This window comes from Corticium candelabrum, chromosome 8 (assembly GCF_963422355.1).
Source record: "Corticium candelabrum chromosome 8, ooCorCand1.1, whole genome shotgun sequence".
NCBI classification, from domain to species: Eukaryota; Metazoa; Porifera; class Homoscleromorpha; order Homosclerophorida; family Plakinidae; genus Corticium; species Corticium candelabrum.
Window position 1 is genome coordinate 3,588,265 of NC_085092.1, and position 13,776 is coordinate 3,602,040.

Genomic DNA, 13,776 nt, shown 5'->3' on the forward strand with positions numbered 1-13,776 from the left:
ATAAGAAACGATGCCCTGTAAACATGGCTCTGGACTTCTAGCTTGCGTTCTCTCTAGAGAAGGTGGTAAACTCGTGTGTGTACACGCGCGTTATTGTGTAGCCCTGCAGAATGTGCAGAAGGAAATTGACAGTTGCATGTCGTCTTGTTTTCAGTTCCGTAGCTGAAATCGTAGCTCGATCTATCCGTAATCTAGTCGTCATGGGAGCGACAGAACGTTGAAATTGACTAATGTACGTACAGTATGCACAGTATGTAGACATGTAATGTACATGATATGTCTTTACAGTCTACCACATTCTAGCTGTAGTATTTGTCCTACCCTGTGTGGTTCTGTGTACACATGAATTACTGTCACTGTTTGACTTGTTGAGAGTTACAGTGGATGGGTGTAACCCAGAAGACACTATAGACATACATTATGTGTACAGACATTTTGTACGCAGCGGCTTACACCACACTCGATCCATCCATCCATCCATTTTCTGTCTTTACTTGAGTAAGTGGTGCAGACCACACACACACACACACACACACACACACACACACACACACACACACACACACACACACACACACACACACACACACACACACACACACACACACATGCACGCGCACACACACACACACACACACACACACACACACACACACACACACACACACACACACACATGCACGCGCACACACACACACACACACACACACACACACACACACACACACACATGCACACATACACACACGCACGCACGCACACACACACACACACACACACACACACACACACATGCACGCGCGCGCACACACACACACACACACACACACACACACACACACACACACACACACACACACACACACACACATGCACACATACACACACGCACGCGCACACACACACACACACACACACACACACACACACACACACACACATGCACGCGCACACACACACACACACACACACACACACACACACACACACACACACACACACACACACATGCACACATACACACACGCACGCACACACGCACACACACACACACACACACACACACACACACACACACACACACAACAAACAAACACACACGCACGCACGCACACAACCACTACCACCACCAGAGTGGAATACAAGGAAAACCTTTTGATCTGACATGATCTCGTAGCAACACTGCATGAGTCTGTCCAGATATTCTTAATTATTATAATAATTAAGAATATAATATAATTGTTATATACAATGGAATATAATGGTTAGTTCTCAGATATTGATCGACCAGTTGTACTTCATGACTGACAACAAATTGCTTAGGTCAGACATATGTGACCAGTAGAATTAGTTAAAACACAGGTTTTAGGGATCCATTAATTAGTCTTATTGACCAGAAGACTGGGGCTTCTTGATGAGGTAATTGGTCCATTCACGTGTGAAGTCCAACTATTGAGTATGAGCTGAAGTGGTAAAGTAAAATTGTTATCAATTGTCATTGGCGGCACCATCATTATCACCGCGTGTTTATGGCTGATTGTCATTGACCACCACAAACACCATCATCATTATCAACATTAAAATAACAGTCAACAACAGCAAACAGATAATATTTGATGTTGGATTTGTCTCCCATATGTCAAACCAAGTTAACTAATTGACGTTATATTATACGATAATGCTACTATTTATTCATAATGATATGCATAAACTCATGAACTCCAGTAAGCATGTCTGGTCAACCTCTGTTGCTAGTATGATAAGATGTTCAATGGCTTTCCTTATATTGCAGTCTGAAACCAATTACAACGTTCTCTGTTAATGACTTCAGAGTTGGTTGTAAGCACACCGAGAATTCATCTCTTCTCACATCTTAGGAGTCAACCGGTTGATTTTCTGTCCCTTGCCAACTTTGACCCTTGCACCTGGTATGCAGTGTAGCTAGTGTAGCTACATGATGTCTACCAGGGGTAATGACATTATTGGTCTGCCTAGTTGAGGTGTCAGTAACCTTAGTTGAATTGTCATTAACCTGCAAAACAGTAGCTACGAAATTATGTAATAGTGGCTGTTTGTTTTATCTCATTATTGCAATAAGTAATGTTGTTGGTACCAGATGAATACAGCTAACTTACTGTAGCATCAAAAGGTGCACGAAAGACTTATGTGTGGTCGGTAACCTATAAAATGAGTGATTGGTTACTCGATGGCAGTGACTACAATATGCAATACAATGTGCCTTGTCTCTTACAATCGCATCAAGAATTTGCTTAGATGAGTTTTCTGCATCCTGTAACATGTTCACTATGTTGTAAAATGAAGAGCTCATGCTAACACAAACATACAGCAGTCTTTTCCAATGTTGTTTCACATAACCGTTTTGCTTCATGCGGGTTTGGAGCTCTGATGTAGGCAATACAAATTGAGCAGATGTTTTAATTGGTTTATGTATACAAATGATACCTCAGTATTTCTGCCTTCCTTTTGCGACCTGGTTTACTCGAAACCCGGTAGAACTGTTTGGGCTGCTTTTCATTTTTTGGCCAGGTCCTTTTCTTTTCATACTTTGTTGTTGATGTGTGTTGGTGAAGCCTGCTTATCAGCTCAGCTTGTTTTAGATGTGATAGGACAGTTGGCAAGTACACAGTATTGAAACTTCCACTATCTAGTCTTTGGCATATGGTGTGACATAAAGATTTTGCAAGAGATAACTTTGCAGCTGTGGCTGCTGCTTTTCCTGCCAGAGGCGATCAATTACTACCACATATTATCAGTATGTTCGTATGTCAGTCAGTCAGTCAGTCTGTCTGTCTGTCTGTCTGTTTGTGTGCCTCCTTGATCGTGATGTAGAATGTTGATCATTTGATGTCTGTAGTCTAGACCCTTGTCAGACATTTGCATTGTACAGTTCTTGTGGACTAATGACATCTTACATTTACTAGTTCTGTAGGTACCTGTATGAGTTTAATTGTTTAGCAGACAGTAGACATGAATTTAATCAGTCAGTGTGTTTAGTAGACATGGCATTGTTTTTGCTGCCTGTCATAATGTAGTGCTATATACCTTCAACCCTTCTAGTGATGTCTCACAACTTTGAGATGAGCTAGACCTCTATTTGTCATCAGTTTCATTGGCACTTGCATCTGGTAATGTTGCCATACAAGCAGTTGGACAATGTTTTGCATGCACACACTTTGTGGATATGTTTGCATAGGTGCCCTGTTGCAAAGTCATAGCATGCAGCTACACTGAAACATGTGCCGACAGCAGCCGCAGATAGCACATGTGAAAGATGCACAACTGCAGTTGGGACAACATGGGTGAAGCTGTTTAACGTGGTAAATGGTTTGAGCCTTTGATTGAGATTGTACATTCCAGATATGTCCTTCAAGTTCCTGTGTGTATGTGTGATATTCAGTTTATAATGGGTGTGTAAACTTAGCTTATTTGCATTTATGTACCTCCACATCTGCATCACTGATCAGAATTCCCTCGGTCATGTCGTGTCTCTTCTTGTTTTGTCCTAGGATTGAGTGTATGCCAGCATTGTTTTTTCTGTACATCAAGGTATTGGTCTTCTTCCATTTTTAGAAGAACATTGACCAAATGATCTATTTGTCTATTAGAGATGTTTGCCAAATAAGAGGGATGTCTCTTCAGTTTGCTGTGGAAACTGCAAGAAAGAAACAGTATACATCAGCTACTGTGAAATCAAGCGTGATGTTTTAGTGACCATCGAGTGTTCCTTGATAGTCGAGGTACATTGTAATCTACAATAATTGGTCAAGTTCAAGTTCATTATATATGAGTGTGTGTGTATATATATATATATATATATATATATATATATATGGTCAAGTGCATTGAACTGAGGGTTCTATAAGCCTTGGTTGATCATTGTTGACAAGATAGCAATTTAGCAATTTCAACACTGTAAGTGTTGCAAGTAAATCTATCCAAATACACTTCCATAGTTGTAACAGTCAACAATATTTGGTTATAATATATTGGCTCGGCAGTGTCAGTTCGCCAGCTCTAGCTTATCCAGTTACATCCTGAAATCAGTTCTGTTTGGCTATGGAGTGGCTAGACAGATAACAGAAGTATAGGATTAGGTACAACTGTCTCAAATAGAGTGGCATGAATTTATGTCCCATATTCCTAAATTATCTTTATTTCTATTGTTACAAGTACATACATACAGCGGTTCTGAAATAAAGAGTTCTGGTTTTGCTTTACTGTGATGTTAAATAGTACTTACTTTTCTACAACCATATGCTTGTGTCTGTGTCGACATGATCGTAATCTCTGAATGCCATTGCCCACACCTCTGTAACAGTCAACAATATTTAGCAGTCATACCATTTGCATCAACAGATTGTACTACCTGGCCTGTAGCTGTAGTGTGTCTTGAAATAATCAATGAAGCTGGCTGCTTTTGGCAGCCATGTATGAATAAAAGAATACATGCACCCTTGAAATTTTGTTCGGTCTGTAGTGCATTTTGGATAGATTTGGCGAGTACGTGATTGGTGTGTCCACTCACATAATATACGTTGACTTTGCCGTTTGGATAAAATTTTGCGTTGATCCTGGAGAGACAAATTAAATTGTTTCCATTGGATTTGCATTCTTGGTTTTCTCTTGTTTTCGCTATAGTTTTTGTTTGCTTTGTGACTTCGACAGTAGACAAAATACAGGGTCTGACACTCTACAATTACAGTGGCAACTATATCAAATTGTAGCTGTATATATCAATCACAATACATATCTGTCGTATGATCACATTATCGGAGATGCTGAAGGCTGTTCTGAAGGTTGGACAGTCGTTCTTTGTTTCTTGCTTGCTGAAACAGAGGTATGATAACAAGTTGGCATTGCAACAGCTGGCCGGCTCCACTCAATTTCCTTCCTCTCTCCTATTTCGTCCTGATGGGTTCGACACAACTCTCGAGCCGATCTACTTTTGCTTGGTATTTCGTTGTGCCACTGAATATGCCCATTCTCGTCCCAAACTGAAACGAGGTCATGCTGTCTTTCATTGTGGATGATTATCTTGACTCTGATCTGGAACTGGTTTACCATGAACTGCATTACATTATTGCTACACTATGTTCTCCTCGTCAAGTGTTTTCTCTTGATGAGCTGAAACATCAATGTAGTATCATTCGTCGGTTTCTTATTCATCAGCTCAAGGAGACGAAGAAACGAGAATTGGATGGCTTCAAGTTTACTGCATGTGTTAATCTTTCCTCAAGTAAAGTTGAAGATGCCCAATCAATAGATGATGATTGTTTGGTGTGCATTGATAAATTGTTCATCTCAACGGGGTTTGATAAACCAGAAGTGTGTCACGAGAGCAATTTTCCACTCTAGATATCTGCTTTAGTGACTCAAGAGAAAGTTTAGGTAAATATGATCATTTGTGATGTTGATGGTTAGTATATAATTGATGTTATCATAGACATTGAAACTGGAAGTTATAGACGACAGCAAGATGAACGAACAACGAGCGAGTTAGTTGTCTTTTTGTTGGTGTTTCACTGTGACAGTTGAGTAGTAGCATGTAATGAATATGAGGATTTTCTACTGTAGCTATGACTAGTATAATGTCTGAAATGGTGTAATTAAAACATCTCTTGTTCTATTTCAGAAAGTGAATCTGCTGATTCAATTAATTAAGTGAGTCAACTTTAACATCTGGAGTGTGTCAGCAGTCAAAATTAATGTCCAATCTTGATGACACGTTTAGTCTTAATTAGGCTGTTAGTGAAAGTTGCCGATGAAGTATTTCACAGATGGCAAGAATTCGGGGGCCCTGTTCATCTTTTTTCTGGTATAATTTCTGCAAAACAGGAATCTTTTTGGTAACTAGGAATACGTGCTAAATCCGGTCAGACAGTGATATATTCATGCTAAAAGCAGCTCTATTCTACCTACAAACGAACACGAAGTTGCTTCCACCAGTCCGGCAATCAAGCTTCTAGATAACTCTCAGTACACGTGACCACGCGACACTAGCTTTCTGCATAGTAGGAATATCGCTACAACTTCTCCCCACTAATACAGAAGTGGAAGCAACTTCGTGGTCGGTTGTAGGTAGAATAGAGCTGCTTTTAGCATGAATAAATCGCTGTCTGACCGGATTTAGCAAGTATTCCTAGTTACCAGAAAGATTCCTGTTTTCAGAAATTACCAGAAAAAAAGAAGAACAGGCCCGTCTTTTAGCAGATATGTTTCCTACAAAGAGAACGGACGTTATCACGGATAAATACAGAGCCATTTTTGCGCGCTCAAGCCATGTTAGAAGAATGGAGAGAGGCAATTAATGAGCTACTTGTGAATTGGTTGTTCAAACGCTTTTGATATGGGTTTGAGGAAGGAGGCATGTGATATATATTTGAGTAGGATGACGTAGAACTTATTTTGCAAACAATTATGTGTCACTGACTTTGATTTAGTCAAGAGAAAACGCCGTAAAGGCAGTATACAGCAACTGGCTTACTATACCACCAGTTCTCTCTCTCTTCCAACACATCAGCTACAATGTCGCTGGACTTTTATCTCACATACGACACAAGGACATTGTTATAGAATAGATGATTTGGAGAGAAGAAAGAAGACCGGATACGACAGAAACGGCTATTTAGGAGGATTGAGCGTCAAGATGATTGACTCATCTGGCGCTAAAACATTTTGTAAATGCATGTAATCAGAGAGGAGATTAGCTAGATCAGCTGCCAAAAGATCCAAAGACGAGTTTGGTTGAGTTTGGAAACCACACAGTTCTGAGTATGCAGACAATTGAAGGAAATTGCTATCCAGATGCAAATTTATAGCAGGTGTGTTCCTAAGGGAGACTTCAGCTGTTAGTGGATAGTCATAAACATTAACTACAGATTGCGATCACTGGTTACTTTGTCTAGTTTATTTGTGTGTGTGTGTGTGTGTGTGTGTGTGTGTGTGTGTGTGTGTGTGTGTGTGTGTGTGTGTGTGTGTGTGTGTGTGAGTGAGTTTGTGTGTATGTGTGTGTGTGCGTGTGTGCGTGCGTGCGTGTGTTTAGTAAAGATTTAGTGTGCATTGTAGTTTTTGACAGATATAGACAACTAGGGTCATTATCTACCCACGCCCCTTTTGATTGCAATGCTTCCGACTTAACGTATTGACATACCAACAATATCAATATATCAATTGTGTTAACAACAAAGGTCTAGGTGTAACCATAGGTGTGCTAGGCACCAAAAATGGGGCAGTCTGTGAAACTGAACTTTCAGTTCTAGCGGTATAGGTAAATGAAACGCTCACATCTAGCAACAAAGCCGAGAAACTAGTAAAGCTATTCACAATGTAATTTAGGGTTTTACTTGAACTGAAGAGTGGAGCCATGTACGCAATCAAAGTTTTTGGCCACATTTTATTCATTAATTAAGTCTACGAGAGATCACCTCGAAATCTTGGGTCTTCTATCTGAGCAGGCTCCATTCTACCTGCAATCAAATCGTCCGTTTGTTGCGTCGCTTGTTGCACGGCGTGTTGAAAGTCTCCAAATACCTCGTTGAGCTGATCTCTTAACATTGGTTTTGTATTCATAGTTGCAAGGTGAGATGCTTTGCGCACAGAAGACATATCCTTATTTATTGCATTGTTTTGCAAGCCTTTAAGACATGCATACAGCGTGATGCATACAGCGTGATGCATACAGCGTGGTTACAGCATTTTTTAAAGTATTATGTAAAGCATTGGGATATGTAATTGATGTCGGACAGAATAGAGAGCTTTATCTCTCGAGGGTCAATCACTGAAAGGGGACCGGGACCCACCTATCAAACTGACATCGTTACGTTCATTTTCATTCTGTAGGCACGTCTGGAGAATTTGAACAACAATGAGCCAAGCAAGCGTGATAAAGTAGTAGGCGTGCAAACATTCTGGATCTTGTCTTTATATATGTATAGACGTAGATATAGATTTGCGGTCAACAAGTGGTCTATATAGCTAAGGCAGTAAGAGACATGAAAAGCTCTCAGACAGAAGCAAGATTATAGTTAAATACTGCATGGTTTGAGACTTGACCAAAATCAAGTACGGTATTGCAATATATTTTGATCTAATTTGCAGTTGTCTTTCTAGTTTAACTTACATGGAGGGCATATGGGACAATCTATATACTTGAAACTCTTTGAGACCAACTTCATGCCAACTGTCGTATTCGTAGAGTATATTTTTCTGATCGTCTCTACTCTAGAGATGAACTGCTAGCAGAATTCAAGCTTTTTCTGCTGGTTTCCCAAGCACGCTGCAGACCAGAAGTGACATCAAGAAAGTCTAGAGATTCTAATTCTATATCATAAACAATAGAGAGAAAAGAAATATAGCTTAGACTGTATTGTCGACAACAGTTTCTATGGTTGGGATTACTAAATAGAGAGGCTATAAGTGGCTTTCTCTAGAGCAGCATGCAGTCTCTGTTACTGGAAATAGTTGTCCATGAGTGTGACACATTTGTGTAACAGAAGAATGACACACATTGATGCTTTCACAACAAATAATGACTCGTGTGCATTATGGATACAAATTAATTAAAATAAATGTTTATTGAATGTTGATTTGTAAATATTAATTAACTAGCTGACCACTCAGTGAATGTTGAAAATAACAAAAAAATTATTAAAATCATTTATTTATCTATTTTTGTTTATTTAATTTATTTACTTCTGCAAATAACATTCCAACTACCTTCCTATATTCTAGTTCATTCCAACAAGATACAGTAATACCAGTGCAGTATCTGTATCTTTATGGTTTATATGAGGATAGCATGTAGCTTGATGCTCATTAATTATTAATTACAAACGTTATACAAATACGTATTTTGCGCATGCGCAAAGACTGAACGAAGGTTTTACGCAGCGTTCGTATGGATACAGAGGCTTCCAGTGAAGCTCTTTTTGATGCCGTGTGTGCAAAGGATGTAAAGAAAGCATCTGTAGCTCTCAAGGAAGGAGCAGATGTGAACGTATTAGCAAGAGAGTGGGTAAGAATTGATTAAATTTACAGATCTAGTTTGTAGACTAGAGAGATTGGGTTCGACGTTGGTAAATGAGGAAATGTATGAGAAAGTGACGATCATTTACGTTGAGGTGGCGTTGGTTGGAAGTGCCGCCTCATTTTCTCTCGACCGGTTTTAGTGAATGAATTGATCGTTTCGTCTCGTGCGCTCCTAGCTACGTCGTTGTTTTGCTGTCGTTGTTGTTCTAATATCACGCCCTTTACACATGTCACGTGACCTACGTACACTGGACAAACATCATTGACTTTAGTAATTAATTGTGTATTTCGTAGAGATGGTATGGTGGTGTGTATGGTCTTCCATCAGCGTTGCAAGTAGCATGTGCTGATTCATCGATTGACTTGGTAGACTTACTGCTACAACAACAAGTAAACATGAACTACCATGAGGATGTGGTAAGACTGCAAATTTTAATGCAGTTTGTTGTGTTTAAATAAATGAGTTTAGTTAGTAATGGTAATGGCATCTCTTTCCTGTGGTTAAAATGAATAGAAATATTAATGGATGCTCATTGTATTTCTGCTTGTCCAATTGAACAGTTGAATGTATATGCTACAGAAAGGTGCTAACAGTCACAGTTAGAATGAATAGATAGTTTTGATATTTTGGTGAAATTATAAAAAAATATTATGAGAGTGGGTTGTTAGTGAGTTATTTTTAACTGAAAAGATGAGATTTGTTGTTTAGCAATGTTAATATGATTGATGTAGTTTCCATGGCAATCTGTTTGCCCACCTTCCCACTACTGTAGTGTTACCCACCACCTTTAATTGACAGATTTCTGATTGTGGACAGTTAGACTATCTACTCACGTGGCTGCTGGTCTGGTTGTTTGCCTTTTGTGATGTCAAATGTTCAGTGTAATGAGGTTACATTGTATTGTGAGGAATTGTTTTTGGTTAATTTAATGAAGGACAGATGTGAGTTGGATGTGAAGTTGATGTGCTATTTTTATAGTCAGTTGGTGGTTATACTTGTAGATGCATGTATTCATAATGTACTCACTGAACTTGTGATGTCTCTTATCAATGGTAGGGTGGATGGACAGCTCTGCATCTTGCTTGTCGGAATGGTCATTTGTCTATTGTAGAGAGATTATTGTCATTCGGATGTGAGAAAGGCTCAGTGAATAATGTGAGTGTGTTTGCTTGTGACAGTATTGCGTTTTGATTTTGTGAATTGAGAAATGATGTAAATGAGTGTTACATACAGTAGCAACACTGTGTTCGTTGAAGAAGGTAGACTGTGTTGTGTTGTATGAGAATTGGTGTAGTTCTAAGGCTGGAATGATTGTCACTTGGTTTATTAGTTGATGTAGTTGAGTGAGTTGTGCTAGTTTGATTAGAAAGAGCAATAAAGCCAATGCATGTAGGTTACAACGAAACAATGATCAACGAGAGAGAATATTTGTGAAAGTGTTGTAACAGTAACAATTAACTGCAGAGAATAGAAGACAGACGAGTGTTAGTGGATGAGTGAGAGAGAAAAAGAAGAATGAATGCGAATGACTTGTGACTACTAATGTGTGTTGGGCTTCACAATATTATTACTGGAATTTCAAACATTGGTGTACCATTTGAGTATTTGGTAGAGACACTTATTGTACTAAATTAACTTGAACAGTAAAGTTATTGTAACATGAACTTCACAACCTTTAGGTGGAGAGGTTCTTTGCAAGTGTAGTGAACTGGACAACACGTTAAAATAGAGTCATAGATATCAAGTTATGACTCTTTGGGGGTTCTTTGTAGGAAGGGCTTAGATAACCTAATAAACGTAAATAAAAATTAATGAAGCAAAGCTATAGATGCGCTGCTGGCCCTTCAACTTCACACTTGCAAACACCTTTCTGAATGCCTGTGTTAGATAGATAGATAATCATACTACAATGATGGCAGACAAGACAGTAGGAGTGCGTGCATGTGAATGAAAAACGACAACGCAAATCCCGGATGCCTATAGTGGGAACTCACACACAGTGTATTGTCCAAATTTAGTGTCTTTGTGAGCTCCAATTAGGGTTAGGGTCAGCATACAACATCACCTACATCACCAACTTTGACCTCACCTCTTTGGGGCGGGGCTAAGTTTGTGAGGACGCATGTTTGAAGGGGTTAGGAAAATACATGAAGCAGTAACTGTTGAGTGTGTTATTTCACTTATTTCTTGTTTATATGTTGTGTTATGGATAATACAATAGATTGTATTACAGTGCAACTACTCGAGCTTTTTGTACTCGATAGAATGTTATTGGCAAGATGTACTTTCACTGTTTATATTAGCAAACCATGATCATTGAGTTGTTGTGCAGCAGTAGACACAAGAATGTAATAATAGGTGTTTTCATGCAGTTAATAGGGATGGATGATGTAAGGGGTTTGTACGACACATACGAGTGTTAGACTGTGATGTGTAATTAAGTTGCGGCATGCTGAGCTGCCACACTTTGGAAGAACACGTCGGTTGGCTGTGTACTATGCCACATACACACTGCAATGTAAACCACACCTGTCGTTTGTAATGAGCTTGTTGAAAGTGCACAAAACTGCAGTGTACTCAATGAAAATGACACGATGATTATGGTAGTAGTGGTTGCGGTGGTGACGATGATGACAATGACAATGTATGAGATCTACACATATTATAGTTCTAGCATCCACTTATAAATCAACACAAAATTTTTGCAACACAGTTTAGTAGATATGCTATTTCTGATTTCCAAGAAATTTTGTACTAGCAAGTTTATGTAGGAACATTCTATGAATTAGAGGGACTGACGAGTGTCATATTATGTAGGATACATAGAAATATGTAGAAGTGCCGCTCCTGTAGATGAGTACAAACATTAATTTGGGAAATTTCTAAGTGTTTTTGTAGCATACATAGTACTATTTAGTAGTCTACTGTAACAGTATTTGCATTGCATGTTCACCTGTGTTTGTTTGTTTGTTTGTTGATGCTGAACAGGAGGGTGTGATAAAATTGTATGGCAAATGTGCTTACTGTATTGAAAGCAAGTTTGACAAAAACTGGTTTAGTGACGACTTGATTTTACTAGATTTACTTTAGATGAATATTAAATTACACATAGAAAATGTCGTATGTGGCTACCAATGAAAGTGTTTGCTTGTCTAACAGTTAAAGGATTAGAGTATTGAGGTTACTTTGTGGAATTGTGTTTGATTAAGGACAGAGGTAAGTTAGATGTGAGGTTAATGTGCTACTTTTATAGTCAGTTGGTGTTCATACTTGTAGATGCATGTATTCATAATGTTCTCACTGATAATAACATGTGATGTCACTTATCAATGGTAGGATGGATGGACAGCTCTGCATTATGCTTGTTGGAATGATCATTTGTTTATTGTGGAGAGATTATTGTCATCCGGATGTGACAAAGAAGCAAGGACTATTGTGAGTGTACTTGTATACAATAGTATTTGCGTTTATTTGGTCAATTGAGAAATGATACAACTCTTGAGCCTGGTTCACAATACGCCTCGCGTCGAGTCGTCTTGCGTCAAAGGAGGCCATTTCCGACGCAATGCGCTGGAGTAGGAAAAATCCTATCCAACACATCGCGTCGCATTGGAAACGACTTCCTTTGACGCGAGACGACGTGAGGTGAATTGCGAACCAGGCTTTACCTAAAATTCTATCATGCAGTCATCACTCTAAATTTTTCTAACTGGCATCTAATAGCCTATCTACATGAGTTCCTTTTATACCGAGCTGAGTTGAGCCATTCCCTTGTTCGCACAGTGTTTAGTTAATCTGACGTAGTGGGTGTGTCACTTGCTAAGCTATGGATACCTTTCCTTGACCATGGATAGACTATAATCTGCTTGCATTCTTTCTTGTAAATATGTCGAGAATATTGGTTGTATTGCTAAAACAGGGCTTGAAAAATCGGTTCAACTAGTTGTGGTCATGTGACGAGTTTTCAAAAATTTTAAGTTGTCAAATTTTTAGTCTAGGCCATCATGTTGATATCAATCATGGTGTTTAGTGGTATGCCGCCATTTTGTACGGCCTTCTAGAATTCAGTGCAGTGCAAGCATACAGCGCAGTATTCCCACAATGGCATGTAATTGACACATTACCGCTAAGCCAATGGATACGATGTGCTAGATTTTACAGAGCTAGACAGCTTCACTGAGGCAAGGAAGACAATAGTGAAAGCTAATTGAATTAGCAATTAAATGCATACCACCTTTCTTTGCCAAAATAGGACGGTGTTTCAACCAGACTTCCACATATCACATTGCGAAAGTTGTCCGTTTCTTGCTACTAAAATCATATCTTCCTATTTTGACCTACAGGATTTACCATTGTGTCTACTGCTCCCTTGTAACAAACTCATGCCTTAGTTTTGTCGGAATCCTGAGATGGCTTTTGAACGGCCAGTTTCATTATCCGGGATATGAGCAGTTTGTCAACATACGGCGCGCTATAGCCTCGAACTTGTAGACCAGAGACAGCGTGAAGCGCACAAACTCTAGTCTGGTCCAAGTCGATACTAAAATAATTTCGGAAATAGCCTTTTAAGCCAATCAGCTCCTTACAACTGGAATGTCGGTTGTAAATTCTGATTGTTTTAGCAGTAATTGGTTATGCTAAGTGCACTAACACTGACTGCGCTCGGGTAAATCCTCGTGGGCGGCTAAGTGCACGCCAGAACCGTGATGAAGACTCTGGTGCAAGCT

The 13,776-nt window shown here is 39.2% G+C and overlaps 1 long non-coding RNA gene across 1 annotated transcript; it reads left to right on the top strand.

Moving 5' to 3' along the window:
* Positions 1 to 8,942: 8,942 nt before the first annotated feature.
* LOC134183855 (uncharacterized) lies at positions 8,943 to 12,487 on the top strand. The gene is made up of 4 exons (XR_009970603.1): positions 8,943 to 9,034; positions 9,343 to 9,465; positions 10,106 to 10,204; positions 12,386 to 12,487. It is a non-coding gene; the product is annotated as an uncharacterized LOC134183855 (long non-coding RNA).
* Positions 12,488 to 13,776: the final 1,289 nt, after the last annotated feature.